Genomic DNA, 16,716 nt, shown 5'->3' with positions numbered 1-16,716 from the left:
AAATTTTGAGGCAGTCCAACCAAATCTTTGTCCTTGGAAAACTATTACTTCTGGCCCATTTATTGTGAAGTTGTAGCTACGATTCGGCGTTTGTTTAGTGCTCTAGCTATTGTAGTTTTTAATTTATTACGATTTTAATATTGGGAAAACTGCCTGTATGACAAATCGCCTGCCATATTGCTTATACAGTATTTTTGAAAACCCAGTATAATAAAATCGAATAATTGAATATCGATGGAATACAGATTATTTGCTCATTATGTGCAAACATCGATTGTTTAGAATCTAGATTAATTGTTCATTATTTGCAAATGTTTTAGTTTTGAAAATAGGCGGTGATCAGGTAGAGTGACAAAAAGAAAATAGTTTCCATTTTCGGAACCGGTTCTCTTTGTGTACTTCAGCGTCCAAAACACAGCCAATAACTCGCTGGGCTACTCTATTTTTCTTATTGTATTAACAGCAGTATTTGTCTTGCCTCAGGCTTTCCGAACTCACTAGCCTTCCGTATATAATTAAATCCAACACTTTGTCTAGCACCACAACAGATTGTCGAGGTAACACAATGTACAATATGAGAATAATGAATGAGTTTTTCAGATGTCTCAGGAACTGACTTGAGAATAAAAGTTAGAGTACGCTTGATAGTACATGGACGGTGGACGGTTCGGATTCCAATCGTCATGGATATTGATTTTCGTCCTGTATTTATCTTGCTACTGTACCGTTGCACAGCATTAAGTGTGATGATAATGAAACTAAAGCACAGTTTCACTGAAAGTCAAGAGAAAACAAGTCGGGAAACCGGAAACTAGACGCTTCAGGTATGAAAGGTTTTGTGTATTTCTTTTATAAAGAGACTTGGATGTGTATTTGTCCCATTAGCATGTAGCACGTAAAATATGCATATATTATGTGAAAATATCCACTTTCAAGTGATATTGACATCCATAGTCTTGAATTTGCAGAGGAGCGGCAACTTTGACCAAGTATAACTTTATTAGTAATAGTGCGATTTTCACCAAATTTGGCAGGATCATGGTCTATACTGTAGCCCACATTGTTGCAAAATTTTGTGAACTTAAGGGAGGTTATCCTGTCAATTTATAAAAATTATAGTAATGTACTATTATTAACTTTATTTGAAAAGGCATCGGTATGGAGGGTATTTCGGAGCCTAGGCACCATATAGTGGCAGCCCTCTGATTTTTTTTAGATTTTTCGGTTGAGTAGTTTCTGAGAATGGGTTCGTTAAAAAAATGATCACTTTCAACCCCCCGCACTCCCCATCTTTTCAACAAATGTCAAAACTAAAACCGGCTTCGAAAAGTACTAACCGAGATCTTTAATTTGATACCCCACATGACTATATTTGATGAAGAAAAAATTTACACTCCCTTTTGCATGTATGGGGACCCCTCCCCCCTTAAATTCGACGTAAAAGGATGTAACTCACTATATGCGTGAGCGTTCACATTTCCCATCTTTCTACCAAATTTAGTGTCAATCGCTACAACCGTCTCCGAGAAAAATGCATGTGACGGACAGACAGACAGACAGACGGACAGACAGACAGACAGTAAACCGATTTTAATAAGGTTTTGTGTAAACACAAAACCTTAAAAAGCGTTAACAGCAAAGAGACGACTTTAGTGTGAAATAAGAATGTAAAAAGTGCCATCCTTCAAATCAAATGAAAACTAAGCAATGTTTTACGTACTCTGAAAACAATAAATGAAACAATATTTGAACACAGGATTGAATTTGAAGAGTTTTGTCAAAAAATAGCTGGCTTTTTTGTAGTTCGGCATCGTCTTACAGAATATCAACACTCATAAGGGACAAAGTGGAAGATTTATTTCCCTGCTTTATATTCTTTATATTGATTTGGAGGCAGCTTTTGCCGGCTTCAACACAGAATGCACCTGAAACATGCAAAACATGCAAAGGCGGATGTAAAAATTTTTTGCTCCTAATGAACCCATGTGGAGTATCCAATGAAAGGTCTCAATTAGTACTTTCACATACAGCTTTGAGATAAATTGCAAAATGGGTGTATTAAGGGTGAAAATGTACAAGCCTAAAGTGAAATAGAACTCGTTTTTGGAAACTACACAACCCAAAAAAATCGAGGTGACGCGGTTATATGCTATCCAAGCATCAAGATATGTCCCATTCCTATATCTACTCAAATATACTTACTAATAGTATATTACCAACTTTTTGAAATTGACTGAAACATTTTTTTAAGTTCATCCTTGCAGTACCAGTATCGCGTATAATCCTGAAAGTTTCGTGGAAATTCGGCTATTAACATCAAAGTTATAGCAATTCAAACTTATCAATTTCGCGCGAATTTACTGAACCGTAAACCATAAAAATAAGATGCTGACGTCATAATATCATAACGAGAATAGCCCCTTCTCAAGGTTTTGTTGAAAACAACTTGGTGAGAAGTTGGGAACTATAAATCCCATCGCATGCAGTGAGTAACATCGTTCTGCGTTGATTTGAAAGGGGGGTCCCTACCATGCAAAAAGGGGGTGTTTTTTCATCGAATATAGCCGTGTGAGATATCAAATGAGAGGTTTCGATTAATACTTTTCGAAACAAATATTAATTTTGACATTGGTTGCAAAGGAGAGGAGACCCCCGAAAAGGATAAACTATTTCAAGAACGCTTTCTGAGAAACTACCTGACCGAAAAGTCTGAAAAGATGGTGGTCCATGCACATAGTATCTAGACCTCAACATACCCTCCGTTACGATATTTACTGAAATTAAGTTAATAATAGTATACTATTATATTTTGAAAATTCACTGCGAACCTCATTTAGGTTTTCCTAGATCCTTAAAATTTGGCAATAATGATGCTTTTAAATGCTATTAACGTCTAGAATTTAAAAGCATCACACTGGTAGATTTGGTGCAAATCTTCCTATTGTTGACAAAGTTATTGTCCCCTGTTATCCTTTCCCATCAATTTACTATTCCTCAAGAGATGTCAGTACCACGTCAAATTGAATAGCGGGTATATTCAACCTATATTCACTAGAAGCTATATATAAGTGGAACCATCGTTTAATCGGATATTCTTACGTAAAAAATTGACAAAACTTCTCACACCTGAACGCCGAAATTCCTATTTGTATCTGTTTTACGTATGCTTTACTGATAATGTTGAACTTCTAGTGTGAAGCGAATGAAGTTGACCATTATAAGTGCATTTTTGATATTGATTTGATTTTGATATTGAGTGAAAGATAAGGGAGTGAGTGCTCAAAATGTGTGTCCCAAAATTTGAAACAGGTCTCGTTATCAGCTGAAAAATCTGGGAACATTCACAATGGTGCATCTATACGAAATCTAGCCCCTCAAATCCCTCCCGTCCCCCCCCCCCAATAAAGTTAATAATAGTATATTACCACATATTGAAAATTTGCCCGAAAATCACCCTTAAGTGCATCCCAGAAGAAGAAATTTCGCATCAGTTTGGACAATAATATAGGACATAAATCTGCATTTCACGTAAATTTATTGCACTCTAGGAGGTGTGTCCTACACCATACAATATCATCATATGTATAAAGTGAACTTCCTCCTTTACTACCTTTTTTTAATTAATTTCAATAACAATATGGGTTACTCGAGGCGTATATGTGTTATGTATGTTCTAATGAAATTTGCGGGTAGTGTTCACTGAGATGGATATGTGTGTATGTACATATAATAATAATAATAATAATAATCGTTGGCGCTACAATCCATGTTGGATCAGGGCCTTGAAGTGTGTTAGAGCACTTCATTCAAGACCGTTACGGTACACTAGGAGGCAATGTGGTCAGCATTGCGCTCGCCCGAGATTATTACCCTGATTTGACTCAGGTACTCATTCGCAGCTGAGTCGACTGGTATCCGACGTCAAATCACGATGCAAATTCCACTGCCACCAGTGAGATTTGAACCGCGACCTTCCGTACGACAGCCTTGCGCTCTAACCACTCAGCTATCCGTATGTACATATGCATGCTTTAAAGTGCCACCACCTAGGGTGGCAGCAGAAAACACTTTTCTTTTGTAGATGAGTGTATAAGTTCCTCTGTACTTCAGTAATGTTCCATGATATCAGGACGGAGAAGATAGTAATAAATATATGGTGAACAATTTGGACTTGTATCTTTATCCAGTTCTTTACAAAAAAATTCTTAAAAAAGCAAAAAAAGGCCTTCACACGAGATGACCCCCTTAAAGTACGATGCTTGCAATGAATTAATCGTTATCGTATACGCCTCGAAGCTCAAAAGTTACAAATATAACAAGAAACATAACGATACTTCTTTTTGAGCAGAAATCACGTTACGCCTTGCAATATAAAATGATAACTTAAAGTGTCCAAGTTTTTTTGGCTGCGATAAATGCTCACTTTTTTGTTTTCTTTAATATTTCTGTGTAGCACAAAATAAACAAAAATAATAATAACGATAGAAAACACCCATAAAGAGTTAGTGAGAGAGTAGGGTGTCCTTTCATAACTCATCTAAAAATATGATATTACTTTCGAGATATTTAAATTGAAAGTGTACTGCAGGAACTGTTTAACTTTTTAATTGATTGACATCAAATCGGTGTGGCTATTTAGAATAGAATAGAAGAAATCATCCAGGACTATGAGCTTTTGGTGTATGTTATGAAGCAGAACTGACAGGTACGGAAGATCAAAGTAACCGTAATTATGTTTCAGCGAGAAGATTAGCTGCAGAAGACTTACATACAGCACTGACGATCAACAAAATTCAACATGCGTCATCCCTGAGACTTGCGGTTCGATGTGCACACATCATTACATCTTTGAACCTTGCGTAGTGCATCGAATCTATGGAAAATGTGGTCAAAAATCAAAACGATCGAGTATGTTGTTTATTTGCATTGGTTTTGCCATCTGCAGTTAATTTTAAGGATCAATGCAAGTGTGGTGGGCGTCGTCCACAACTCCATTGCAAAACACACAATCCGGAGATCGCGCCTTTCCAATTTTGTGCAGGTAAGACTGAAAACTTCCATGCCCACTTAAAAATTGGGTAAGGAAATAGTCAGTCTCACCATGCTTCCGATTCAGCCACGCACCTAAGTTGCCGATGGGCCGCGCAGTCCATCTGCCTCTAGTTTCATTTTGCCACGAGAGCTGCCCATCGTCTAGAGTGCGGTGCCGTTCTTCGCGAGCAACCACCTCCCTTGGCTCATCTCCCTTGTGCTTGTATATGGCTTGACGCTCCTTGGCAAGAAGGGCAACGGGGATTACTCCCGCGATCACCATCACGTCCCGTTCAGAGACAGTGCGGTACGCCGGCGCCACCCGTAAAGCTCCCCGTCTCTGTACTTGCGCGAGACGTTTACGATATACCTCCTTGTTAAGAGCGCCAGCCCATACCTCTGCGCCGTAGAGCAGGACAAAATGCATTGAACTCATCAGGAGACATCACCTGCTAGACGTAGGACCCCCTGTGTTTACCATTAGCCTATTTAACGCCGAAACTCCAGCCGCAGCCTTGTTCGATGCTGCTTTGATTTGCTTAAAAAAGCTCATCTTTTAGTCAAGAGTCAACCCGAGGTACTTTACCGTTGATTTTGACTCGATTGTCGGCTCGCCGAACGATATGGGACGCAGGGTCGGAATTCTCCTTTTAGGCAGGATGACTACTTCGGTTTTTTCCAGTGCACGGTTGAAACCATGAGTAGCCATCCATCCGCTTAGCCGTCGCGTCAATATACCGAGTCTGCTTTGCGCCTGTTCGACAGTGCGTCCAGCAACAAGGGCTCCTTTGACCTCTAGTATTTCATAGAGCAAGGAGCGGTTCCTCAGATGGTCCCTCAATATCCGTAAGAGATAGTTCGGCACGTTGAAGGTATTGTCTAGTGTGCCTAGAATGTCTTTCCATTTTACGGAATTAAAGGCGTTTCTGACCTTAAGTGTTACGAGGAGCACCACCCGTCGAGTTCGGTGGCTATGTGCCTCTGCTCGTCGAGCGGCGTCCACGACTTGTATGACAGCATCAATTGTGGATCTCCCTGCTCTAAAACCAAACTGCCGAGGAGATAAATCTCCGGCAGCGCGTATCACTTCAGCGAGTCTACTTTTGATGAGCTTTTGAGCACTTTCCCAGCAGTGTCAAGCATACATAGTGGGCGGTATGAAGACGGCAATTCGGGGTCGCCTTTCCCTTGATGGCAAGGCTCGCAACCTTCCAACGAGCAGGGAAAATGCCCTAATGCCCTCTTTCAGGCAAGCGTTGAATGCACTGAGCAGTAGATCTGGCCGGTGTTTGAATACCAGTTTGTATACCTCTCCTGGAATACTATCGGGTCCTGGCGCCTTCTTGCTTTCCATGGAGAAAACTGCCTGCTCCAACTCTTTTATAGAGAAAAGTGGACAGTCCTCTGCGCTCTCCGCGCCGACGTCATCACTCCATACGGGGTGCACAGGAAAGAGTGACCTTACAATGTGGTCCATCTGCTCGGCCTTAAGTGAACAGGGTTTCCGCGTCCCCACGGATCCCCATTCACCTCATCGATCAGATCATGCCAGCAGCGAGCTGTGCTCTCGTTTATTGCGCTGCATAGTCTCCTTTTGGATCATTTGTACACCGTCATTATGGTGCATGCCTTCTCCCGGTCGCCCAGACGTTGTGTTAAGCGGCGGAGCCTGTGACACTCCTTCCGGAGCTTTCCTTTTCATTGCAGGTGTTCACTTTATGGCCTGCCTGACTGCATTTACGACATGTTGCCCTTCTGTCAGGTCCCCGACAGTTTGCAGATGTGTGCCCATAATCCAAACATCTGTAACATTTGGTCGGGGCGGCCCGGATTCGTATCCTACACACTACCCAACCAATCCTTATTTTCCCACTGTTTAAAAGCTTCCCCGCGGATTGCTCGACAACCTCCACCACAGCGAGTTTTTGGCCTCGGGAGTTCGCAGAGGTGATACCAATCCGGAGATTGGTTACCTCCGGACATTCGCGTTTGATGGCCGCTTTTACCTCGTTCTTTTCTGTGAGACAGTCAAGGTCTCGGATTTCCAAATAACACGTGGGGGCTCGAAACCAAAGCTTCTTCTCCCAGAAGCCCCTTGACTGCTTCATAGAACGTGACTTTATTTATAATCTTCGAGCCTAATTCGACCAAGACCCCACCACCCTTCGCTTTTCGAATGGAAGACACTTCTGCTCCGTTATCTTTGAGTTTAATCTTGTAACGGATTTCACTGATGCGAAGAAGTCTTGCCTTCCGTCGGCTTAATAAGCAAAGCTAGCGCTGGTGCTCCGCCCTTCGTGTTCGCCTTAATTTTTGGCAGAGGTTTTTCTGATAGTGCGACGTGTTGTTGTCTTTTGTTTCTTTTCGCCTTCTTCTTTTCAGCCCTGAAGAGTACCTGAGTGAAGTCTCCTTCAGATGTCCCTTCCTCCTTTTGTTTTTTACCAAGTTCGCTCTGCAATGGGCTGTCAACGATCCATTTGGTACTCGTGGTGTTCTCGTCGGGAAGCACGGTTTTTTCTGCTTCCTCAGGATTTTGTCTTACTGTCCATGTCCATCTATAGTATGAAATCCTGTCCAGGAGCTCCTCCAGTTCCATTAGCCCGTTTTTCACCCCCTTGTCGACGTTTTTCTGGAGGAACGTCGCAGATCGCATGTGCTTCACAACCGCCGTGCATTTCTTAATAAGCCTTTCGTCTTCAGCTTGCGCCAGAGTAATCGACACTCCTCCCACTCGGCTTATATTCGAAACCATTTGATTAGTTTCGGCAGTTTCCACTGTGCCTCTTTCCGCAATTAAAGCGCTGTGTAGTATGGTCTGGGTTCCCATCTGCGTTGCAGGTGCCGCATCACTTTGCGAGTCCCTCTCTCCGTCTGTGCGTCCCGATGTCTCGTTGGGTATTTCAGCCCTTCTTGCGTCCTTCGCTGGGCGCTGGGGCGAACGGCGCATTTTCGTGCTGCGAATAAACGCAGCCAGCTCACTCTCCATTTCCATTATCTCCTCGTTTCGTTTGTTTTTATTCTCCATTTAAGTTATTTACTAGCGCATCGTGTGCAAGTGAGTGGGCCGCAATAGTCAGGAACAGGTATACCCTCGGGCCCAAAGCCCTACCTCAGTTCCCTGAGGCCAAACCTACGGTTAGCTGATCCCAGACCTCTACTAATACCGGCTCAATGCACACTACCCAACCAGGGTCCCGAAGGGACTGGCTCCTGATACACGCCGCAACTACCACCTTGGCAGAGCTAGGCTCACATTACCCCATCGACGTCGACAAGGAGTTTTCGACGGCTCCGGGGACTCCCAGTGTGTCCCGGCATGTATCGGTCATTAGCAGTTCGCTCTTTACCGAGAAACTTTCTCGAGGCTACTACCTAGGACGCCAGTATTATGCCAGCTAGGGGGTCAGAACTACACTCCCCGTATCATAAGCAACCCGGGAAGGATCGTTGACGATCCCTGAGGGAGAAAGTCGCAATTAGACGCGCACAAACTGTACAGCAAATTAAAGGGTATACACGACGCAACCAATGATGTGCAAAAAGTACAAAAGGATATTTGGAGATTTTTTAGAAGCCTCTTCAAAGTTATAACTTCCATAATAGTAATTATTCTAATTTTACAGCCCAGTGGGACCACTTTGTGACAGAAACATTTTATTTCAAAAAGACTATTTGAAACTATGTACCTGCCGAATATAATCCATATTAATTAATTAATTTTGGCATTTTACACGAAAGATAAAGGGCAACTGATTCAGTGATTATTAAGAAATAAGTCGGGAAACCGCAAGCTGGACGCTTCACATACGAAAGGTTTTGTGTATTTATTAGTACGTAGCACGTAATATGTGCATATATTATGTGAGAGTATCCACTTTCGGGTGATATTGACATTCATAGTCTTCAATTTTCAAAGAGGCAACAAATTTGAGGTATTATAACTTTGTTAGTAATAGTGGGATTTCCACCAAACTTGGTAAGATCATGCTCTATATTATAGCCTATATCACTGCAAAATTTCATGGTACTAGGATGAACTTAAGGGGGGTTTCTAACCAATTACAAAAAATTGTAGTAATATACTATTATTAACTTTGTTTAAACAAATATCGGCTTGAAAGGTATTTCGGAGCCCAGGCACCATATAGTGGCAGCCTTCAGATTTTTCGGTTTGGTAGTTTCTGAGAATGGCCCCCTTAAAGAAGTGATCAACTCATGGGCAGAAAAATGGGGAAGCAGAAAAACAAATGCAAGGGGGCAAATGCTGCTAGAGGCATTCTCGCGTCTAAATGTCGTACTTGCGAACTCTGGGGGAGCCAACACATACCGGAGGGGAGAATTACAATCGGTAGTAGACCTCACTTTCGTCAGTGACACCCTTATCAAAGACTTGCAGTGACATGTTAGCGAAGAGTACACACACAGCGATCATCATATTGTCTTCCAAACCTCGCGTAGGAATTATATAAACCCACCGAAAACAATAACGATGAGCTGGGTAACTAATGAATTCGATGAAGAAATGTTCATGGAGGTACTTCTAGATGACACATTAGTATCGGGAAGCGCACAAGAAAAAGTTTTACAGGCCGCGGAAAAATTGCAGCGGGCATGCGATGCCTCTATGCCACGGCGTACCGCTTTCCGAAAACGAAATCCCAATTTCTGGTGGAATTCAGAAATTGAGGAATGTCGGAAAAACTGCCTCAGAGCTAGGAGATGCTCCCAGCGCGGAAGAAATCAACCTGAATTCGTTGAGCTACACATGCAATACAAGAACGCGAGGAAAAAATTGCAAGTAGCTATCACGAAGAGCAAATCCGAACATTTAAAGCGGATGTGTACCGAAGCTGATTCTGATCCATGGGGTGGCGCCTACAGGTCTGCAATGTCATCACTGAAAGGCAAGCGGTCCCCACCGATTACCTGTCCAAAATTACTACAAAACATAGAGGATATTCTCTTCCCAGAGGATGTGAACTACACAAATCTGCCTAAAGTTCATGTAAACCCCGAAGAAATTCCTGAAGTGGTAGAAGAGGAAATTTTTGATGCAGCAAGGAAATTCGCTGAAAATAAGACCCCAGGGCCAGATGGAATCCCAAATATTGCCCTGAAATTGGCAGCCAGGTCAGCACCAGGTATGTTTGCCAAAGTTTTTACGGCATGCCTTAGAGAAGGAGAATTCCCCGAGCAATGGGAGCTGCAAAAGTTGATACTTCTTCCGAAGCCAGGTAAACCATTGGGAGACCCCTCCTCATATCGACCGATATGTTTGGTCATAACCATTGGTAAACTATTTTAACGAGTATTATACAACAGTCTGCTCGCTGTTACGGAAAAGGAAGGAGGCCTATCCGACAAGCAATTCGGGTTTCGTAAGGGGAGATCAACCATCGATGCAATCAGCATGGTGACTGGCCTGGCTCGCGCTGCAATACAAGATGACAAATGCTGCGCAGTGGTGACACTCGATGTAAAAAACGCTTTCAACACTGCAAAGTGGACGAAAATCGTAGAGGCTCTAACCAAACTAAAGGTTCCAAAGTACATTGTACGCATCGTTGTTGCATTTCTTCTTGGAAGAAGATTATATTGCGACTCGGACGATGGAGGGAAATTATTCCCAATGACGTGCGGCGTACCACAGGGGTCTGTCTTAAGTCCCTTACTGTGGTTAATCATGTACAATGGAGTGCTGACGCTACGCCTTCCTAACAGCGTGACAACTATTGGCTTTGCGGACGATATCGGGGTAACAATAATGGCAAAACGCTTAGACGAGATCGAAATCTATGCAAATGAAGCGATATGGGAGATCAATTCCTGGTTGAAAAAGCCCGGTCTATCACTTGCTGAACATAAAACGGAACAAGTGCTAATCAGCAAAAGAAGGAAAGACACGACCGTGAAAATTAAAGTTGGTGAAAAAACAATTTACTCCCAAGAGTCGCTTAAATATTTGGGAGACTCAACTTTAAAAAACACATTGAGTGCGCTACAACTAAAGCATCTTCCATCGCTGTAACGATCTCGAGGATACTACCGAACATTGGTGGACCAAGACAAAGTCGACGTCGTCTTATTTCAAGGATAGTTAGTTCCGTGCTACTCTACGCAGCTCCAGTTTAGGCAACCGTTCTGGAAAACAAATCAAACTGCGGAAAACTAGGAATGGCGTATCGACTAAGTGCACTCCGGGTATGCAGTGCTTATCGAACGACATCAGGAGAAGCAGCATATGTACTGGCAGGGACAATCCCCATAGACATCTTGGCGGATAAAGGTCGGCGTCTCTACGACAATATGTATGCAATCGGTGAGTCTATTGTACTTCGACGGCAACTAGCACGGCGAGAATCCATCGCAAAATGGCAAAAGAGATGGAACGAGGCACAAACTGGCCGTTGGACCTACCGTATCATTCCACACATTCGCAGATGGATGAAAAGGAATCACGGGGAACTAAGCTACGAGCTAACATAGTTTTTAAGTGGACACGGAGGTTATCGGGCTTATCTTTATCGATTTGGACACGACGAGTCACCATGGTGCCCAAGATGTGGTAACGTGGCTGAGAATGCGGAGCATGTTGTGTTTGAGTGCCCAAGGTTTACAGCACACCGAACTAGGCTGGAGGCGATCGCAGACAGACGCTTAACACCAGGAAATATAGTGGAGTTTATGTTGGAATCAACGGAGGCTTGGAATCAAATGGTAATTCAGCTGAGAATGATTCATGAACAGCTAAGGCATGAAAGACTGCGAAGAAGGCAAGAAAGGGAGCGAACAATAATGCGCCGCAGTTAAGAACTGATCCAGCCCCACGATGCAATGCTTATAGCAGTCCCGTGGGGAGAGTGGAAGAACAAGGAGGTGGTTTTAGTGAGTAGAAGTCTCACATAACTGTTTGGCAGGAGCCAGCAGTAGGTTTTGAACCTTTCTACCTTCCAACGATAACAAAAAACAAGTCGGAATACCGGAAGCTCGCGCTTTGGATATAAAGGTTTTGTGTTCATCTTATGTAAGAAATTTCAACGCACATTTTTCTGTCCGTATATAGCTACAAATCCAACATAACCCTTCATATTTTTCCAAACTACGAGACATACGTACATATTACAGCCATAGATATCACGCTCACCCTAAACAAACAAACAAACTGTCTATTACCGAATACTGTACACATATATGCACGTATATGAATTCGTACCCATGCTTCCGATTTACTTCTTATATCTATTTGGATTAGGCACTACCTGCAAAGTTCATTAGCACGCATATATTATATACCTACATACACACATGTCTGGCTGACAAATAACTAAAAAACTAAAACAAAATAATTCTCTGTGATCCAATTCATAAGAACTCATTTCGTTGTGGTATTGAATTGATATGTCATGATGACGTCATGCAGGTTATAGAGTGCACGAAATTCACAAAAAATTGTGAAGTTTCAACCCCTATAACTTTGTTAATAATAGTTGGATTTTCTTCAAACTTGACCAAACTGTGCATTATGTTCTTCATTACACGGATGGTAAATTTTGTACTTTTGGGATGAACATAAGGAGGGTGCCGGGTAAATTTCTAAAATGTGGAAATATACTATTATTAACTTTATTTGTGCAGATATCGGAACCGGATATATTTTGAGGCCTAGATTTCATAGAGATGCATCACTGTGATTTTTTTTAGATTTTTCAGTTAGATAGGTTCTGAGAACGAGACCTGTTACACTTTTTGGGGGTCATATTTTGAACCCTCACTCCCCTATGTTTCATCTAATATCAAATATTTAACCAGATACGAAAAGTACTAATTGAGACCTTTCATTTGACAGCCTACATGGCTACATTCTGTGAAAAAAAAATTTGCACCCTCCATTCACATGTACGGGGAGCCCCCCCTTAAACTTAACACAAGATAGCGCCACTTACTGCATGTAAAGGGAACACCAGATTACATACTCTCACCAATTTTCGTGACAATCGGTCTAGCCGTTTCCGAATAAATCGGGTGTGACAGACCGACAGACAGACAGACAGACAGACAGACGGACAGACAGACACCGTCTCGATTCTAATAAGGTTTTGTTTCACACAAAACCTTAAAAAGACAGACAGACAGTAAACCGATTTGAATAAGGTTTTGTGTTTACACAAAACCTTAAAAAATGATTCTTTAACTTTCGCCATTGTTATCGGCTTAATAAAAAATGTAAACAATGGTACATTCGGATTTAAAAACTGTTTAAGGTCCCCTTAGTAATACCTAAAAAAAATCTCCTCAAGCTATATTTCGATTTTCGTTTTTTGTGCACTAGACGATGCAGTATGCACCGCGTCGTTGCCTAAAACATTTGCGACAATCGGACATACGGTAATATATGTATATACAATAAAACGCATTATCTCTGTAAGTAAGAATATAGTTAATTACCTTCGGTATAGTTGCACAGGAAGAGGAATCTTGTGATTTTTACTGTGTATATTTATATAAAGGGAATCAAGACAATGGCTTGCATAGATTATGTATGTAATAATCGTCAGAATTGGAGAGGAGGTCGCTTTTTTTATGAAATTGTCCATCAAATTTCACCCTTTTATCAGACTGTTGGGAAATGCAGAATACAAAGGTTCCTTTATTCAAGCATGGGTAAGTATATTATTGTGACCAAGCTCATACTGTGTTCTGGTTTTTTTTTCACTCCACTGGCAGCTTCATTTTTATTAATAATAGCACATAACTGCAAAGTGACACGCGAGTGCAGGCAACACGCCCTGTTCCTCGCAATACTAACAACTTCTTGAAAACAACGCCGACCTAATCTCCGTTGTCAACCGCCCCAATAAGTATATAAAATATACTCAGTAAATTAAGCTAAATCAGAACTCTTACGCATTTTCACTAAACCCCACCAGCAAAGCAATTTCGATAGGTGCGTTTCCCTTGCGCACTTCCTCCAAACAGCCACTATCTTCAGGAGAGTGCAAAGTTCCCAAAGGGCAGTTCGACACGATCGCAGTGAAAACAATGAATACAAAGAAGATTACAAAGATCAACATACTTTTCCTCAGCTTTCCGCCCACAAAGCTGACTACACCGTGCTAATAATAACCAGCGTGGCTGGTTCTACACTTCACTGTACGGTAGACATCATTCACACTTTTCACTTCTCCTTCCGTTACGATGTAGCACCTGCACCAACAGTAGCAATCCGCGGTAACAACGGGTAGTGTTCCGAGCGAGAACTAAGCAAGGACGAATGTCATTAATGCAGCGCGGCACTCTTGATATGGAACAAAGGCTTTGTGGGTTGTTCGCAATGTTGCATTTCTTTATGCATTCAAGCAAGCAAGTAAAGCTTTAACGAAAGTCAGTGGGACACGACGAGCGCAGCAGCGTGATAAGCACTTTCTCTACTGTTCTACTATACGTCAAGGGAGCACTTGCGCGGCCCGAACGGATACTAAGTGTACTGAGTTCCGTCTGCCAACTAAACACCGTTTTGTTCACATGAACTTTGTATGGGACTCAGAATCGCTTTCGTTTTCCGCGGATCGAGCGAGATTGATTGTGAGAAAAATGTGTCGAATGGCTCGAACATTGCGAGCAGCACGAGATCTTCGCAGTTCGCTAGGAACAGAAAATAGAATCGCGATCCACATTTTCCAATAGTAGAACGGGGAGCGCCAATACTTGGCTGGCTATCAACGACGCACAGCTACACATTTACCCACTACACTCCACACTGAAACACGTTTCCCGAAGCCCACTGGGTCATTCCCTGATAAGATTAGTGATAACATTTAACGACAGTGACGCCGAACGCGAAGCGCCCATTCACTCTTGAAGAGGATAAATTTGGAACGATATAGTGTGGCCCGTGTGAGTAAAGCCAAACCACTGATGTTACCTGAGTTTGCCACTGAAGGGGAGCATGTCCACCTCTGCTACTACTATGTATACCCAGACAGCAGTCAGGTAGAGAGCGAAACATCGGAGAAGTAGTGTAGCAATTTGAAGAATTGACTTTTAGTATTTCATGCTGTTGCAGTCGGAAGCTGCAATTGTGTTATAACGGTGCAATACGACACGACAAATTATTGGTAGATTTGTATTTTCCTACAATGTGTGGCGTCCTCCTCAATTCACCCAATCCTAATGCATTCCCTTCGCTATATTGTATATAGTAATATTATCAAGGGACGTCGCAATGCATCCTAAAAGAACTATTGTGCCTTTTTACTATACATACGTACATACTATAATATGTCGTTTAAAAAAACCTACAATCGACAGAAACTTTAGTATGTTATTTACTTTCAAGTATTTCAACATGACATTTGATATCAAAGATTCTTCAAGGTGCCTCAACCTTCTTTGTACTAGTGCCGGACACTGTCCCAGAACTTGTATGTTGGTTTCATCACTCTCCTCACAGAATGTACAGACAGTGTCCGTAAATATCCCAAGCTTCCCAAGGTGATAATTTAGCCTGCAGTGACCAGTGAGTATTCCCACTATGATCCGGAGGCTCTTCTTAGTGAAGTTCAAACAAGCTTTCAAGTGCTTGGGTTCGTATTCCCCTGGGACTGTTCCATTACTGGTGAGTTCGCCCAGTAGAGTTCCCTCAGCCGTTCCTCCTCATTTTTCAATGTTATAGCCAAGAATCCATTTGCGACAAGATGAGTCAATCCCAGAAGGACCTCTAGGGAGCCCGTTGGGCAAGTTCTCATTGCCCTACTGATTCGCATGCAATCCAGTCTTTGAAGTTTGTATAACTTCCTGACTGTTGTGCTGAGTTTCGTTGTGTCTGTCTAGATGACAACGCCATATGTTGTCACTGACCTTACTATTACTGTGTGTATCCAGTGCACCACTTTCGGGGTACATTCCCATTTCTTCCTGCTATAGACCTTGTTTTTAACACGTGTTTTCTAGGGTAGCTTTTAGTCTAGTGTGATTCTCAAATATTTGACCTCTGTTAATCTTTTCACCTTCATGCGCCTGTGGCTCTGGATTTACCATTTACACAGCCCCGCCTTCCTCCACCAGTTACTAGTGATTTCCATTGCGGTTTTAAAGAACAACAGGATGGTGTAACGGCGCACACTGCTCAAGTCACAACCGTTAATCTGAAGGAAGCATTTCCGGATTGCTTAATCTCTCGTTTTAGTGATTTACATTGGCCAGCCAAATCACCCCGATTTAACCGTTCCAGACTTCTTTTTATGGGGTTTTTTGAAGTCGCGGGTTAACGTTAACAAGCATCAGACTCTTGAAGCCCTTATGGAGACTATTCGCCAGGAATAGGAGTACCTGTCGCCCGAAGTCCTGGCAAGAGTCATGGAAAATGCTATAAAACGAGCCCATGTGGGCATTTACTCTGGTGGCAGCCACTTGGCTGTTATCATTTTCTCGACTTGGTGGAATAAATTCTAACGGAATCAATAAACAAATTTCACAAGCAAAGCCAAAGTTTTTCATTGGAAAAAGAAAAGTTGGTGTTGGGGATAGCCACAATGAGCATCCGGGCGGGAGTGAAGTGTCCCGCCGTCACGTGCTTGCACGCCATTGCGCTAACCAGTCTCGAGAATATGGGGGATTCGTTTGGACACAAAAGTTCCTCACACTTCATATACAAATTTCACGTGTCTTATACATGTTGCGTTCAGA

General features: G+C 42.3%; 1 protein-coding gene across 2 annotated transcripts in view; it reads right to left on the bottom strand.

Annotated features, from left to right (window-relative positions):
- Positions 1 to 16,716, bottom strand: part of LOC119656810 (monocarboxylate transporter 12) — a 106,624-nt gene that overhangs the window by 64,626 nt on the left and 25,282 nt on the right. Inside the window, exon 1 of one of the 2 annotated variants that reach the window (XM_038063428.1) lies at positions 14,105 to 14,793. The exons of the other annotated variant lie outside the window; for it this stretch is intronic. The gene's annotated coding sequence lies outside the window, so the exon portion shown is untranslated. Of the gene's footprint in view, positions 1 to 14,104; positions 14,794 to 16,716 lie in introns of those variants that run through there. 2 annotated transcript variants of the gene reach the window in all.

Source organism: Hermetia illucens, chromosome 5, assembly GCF_905115235.1.
Source record: "Hermetia illucens chromosome 5, iHerIll2.2.curated.20191125, whole genome shotgun sequence".
Lineage (NCBI taxonomy): Eukaryota > Metazoa > Arthropoda > Insecta > Diptera > Stratiomyidae > Hermetia > Hermetia illucens.
This window is presented reverse-complemented; position numbering and strand designations above follow the sequence as displayed.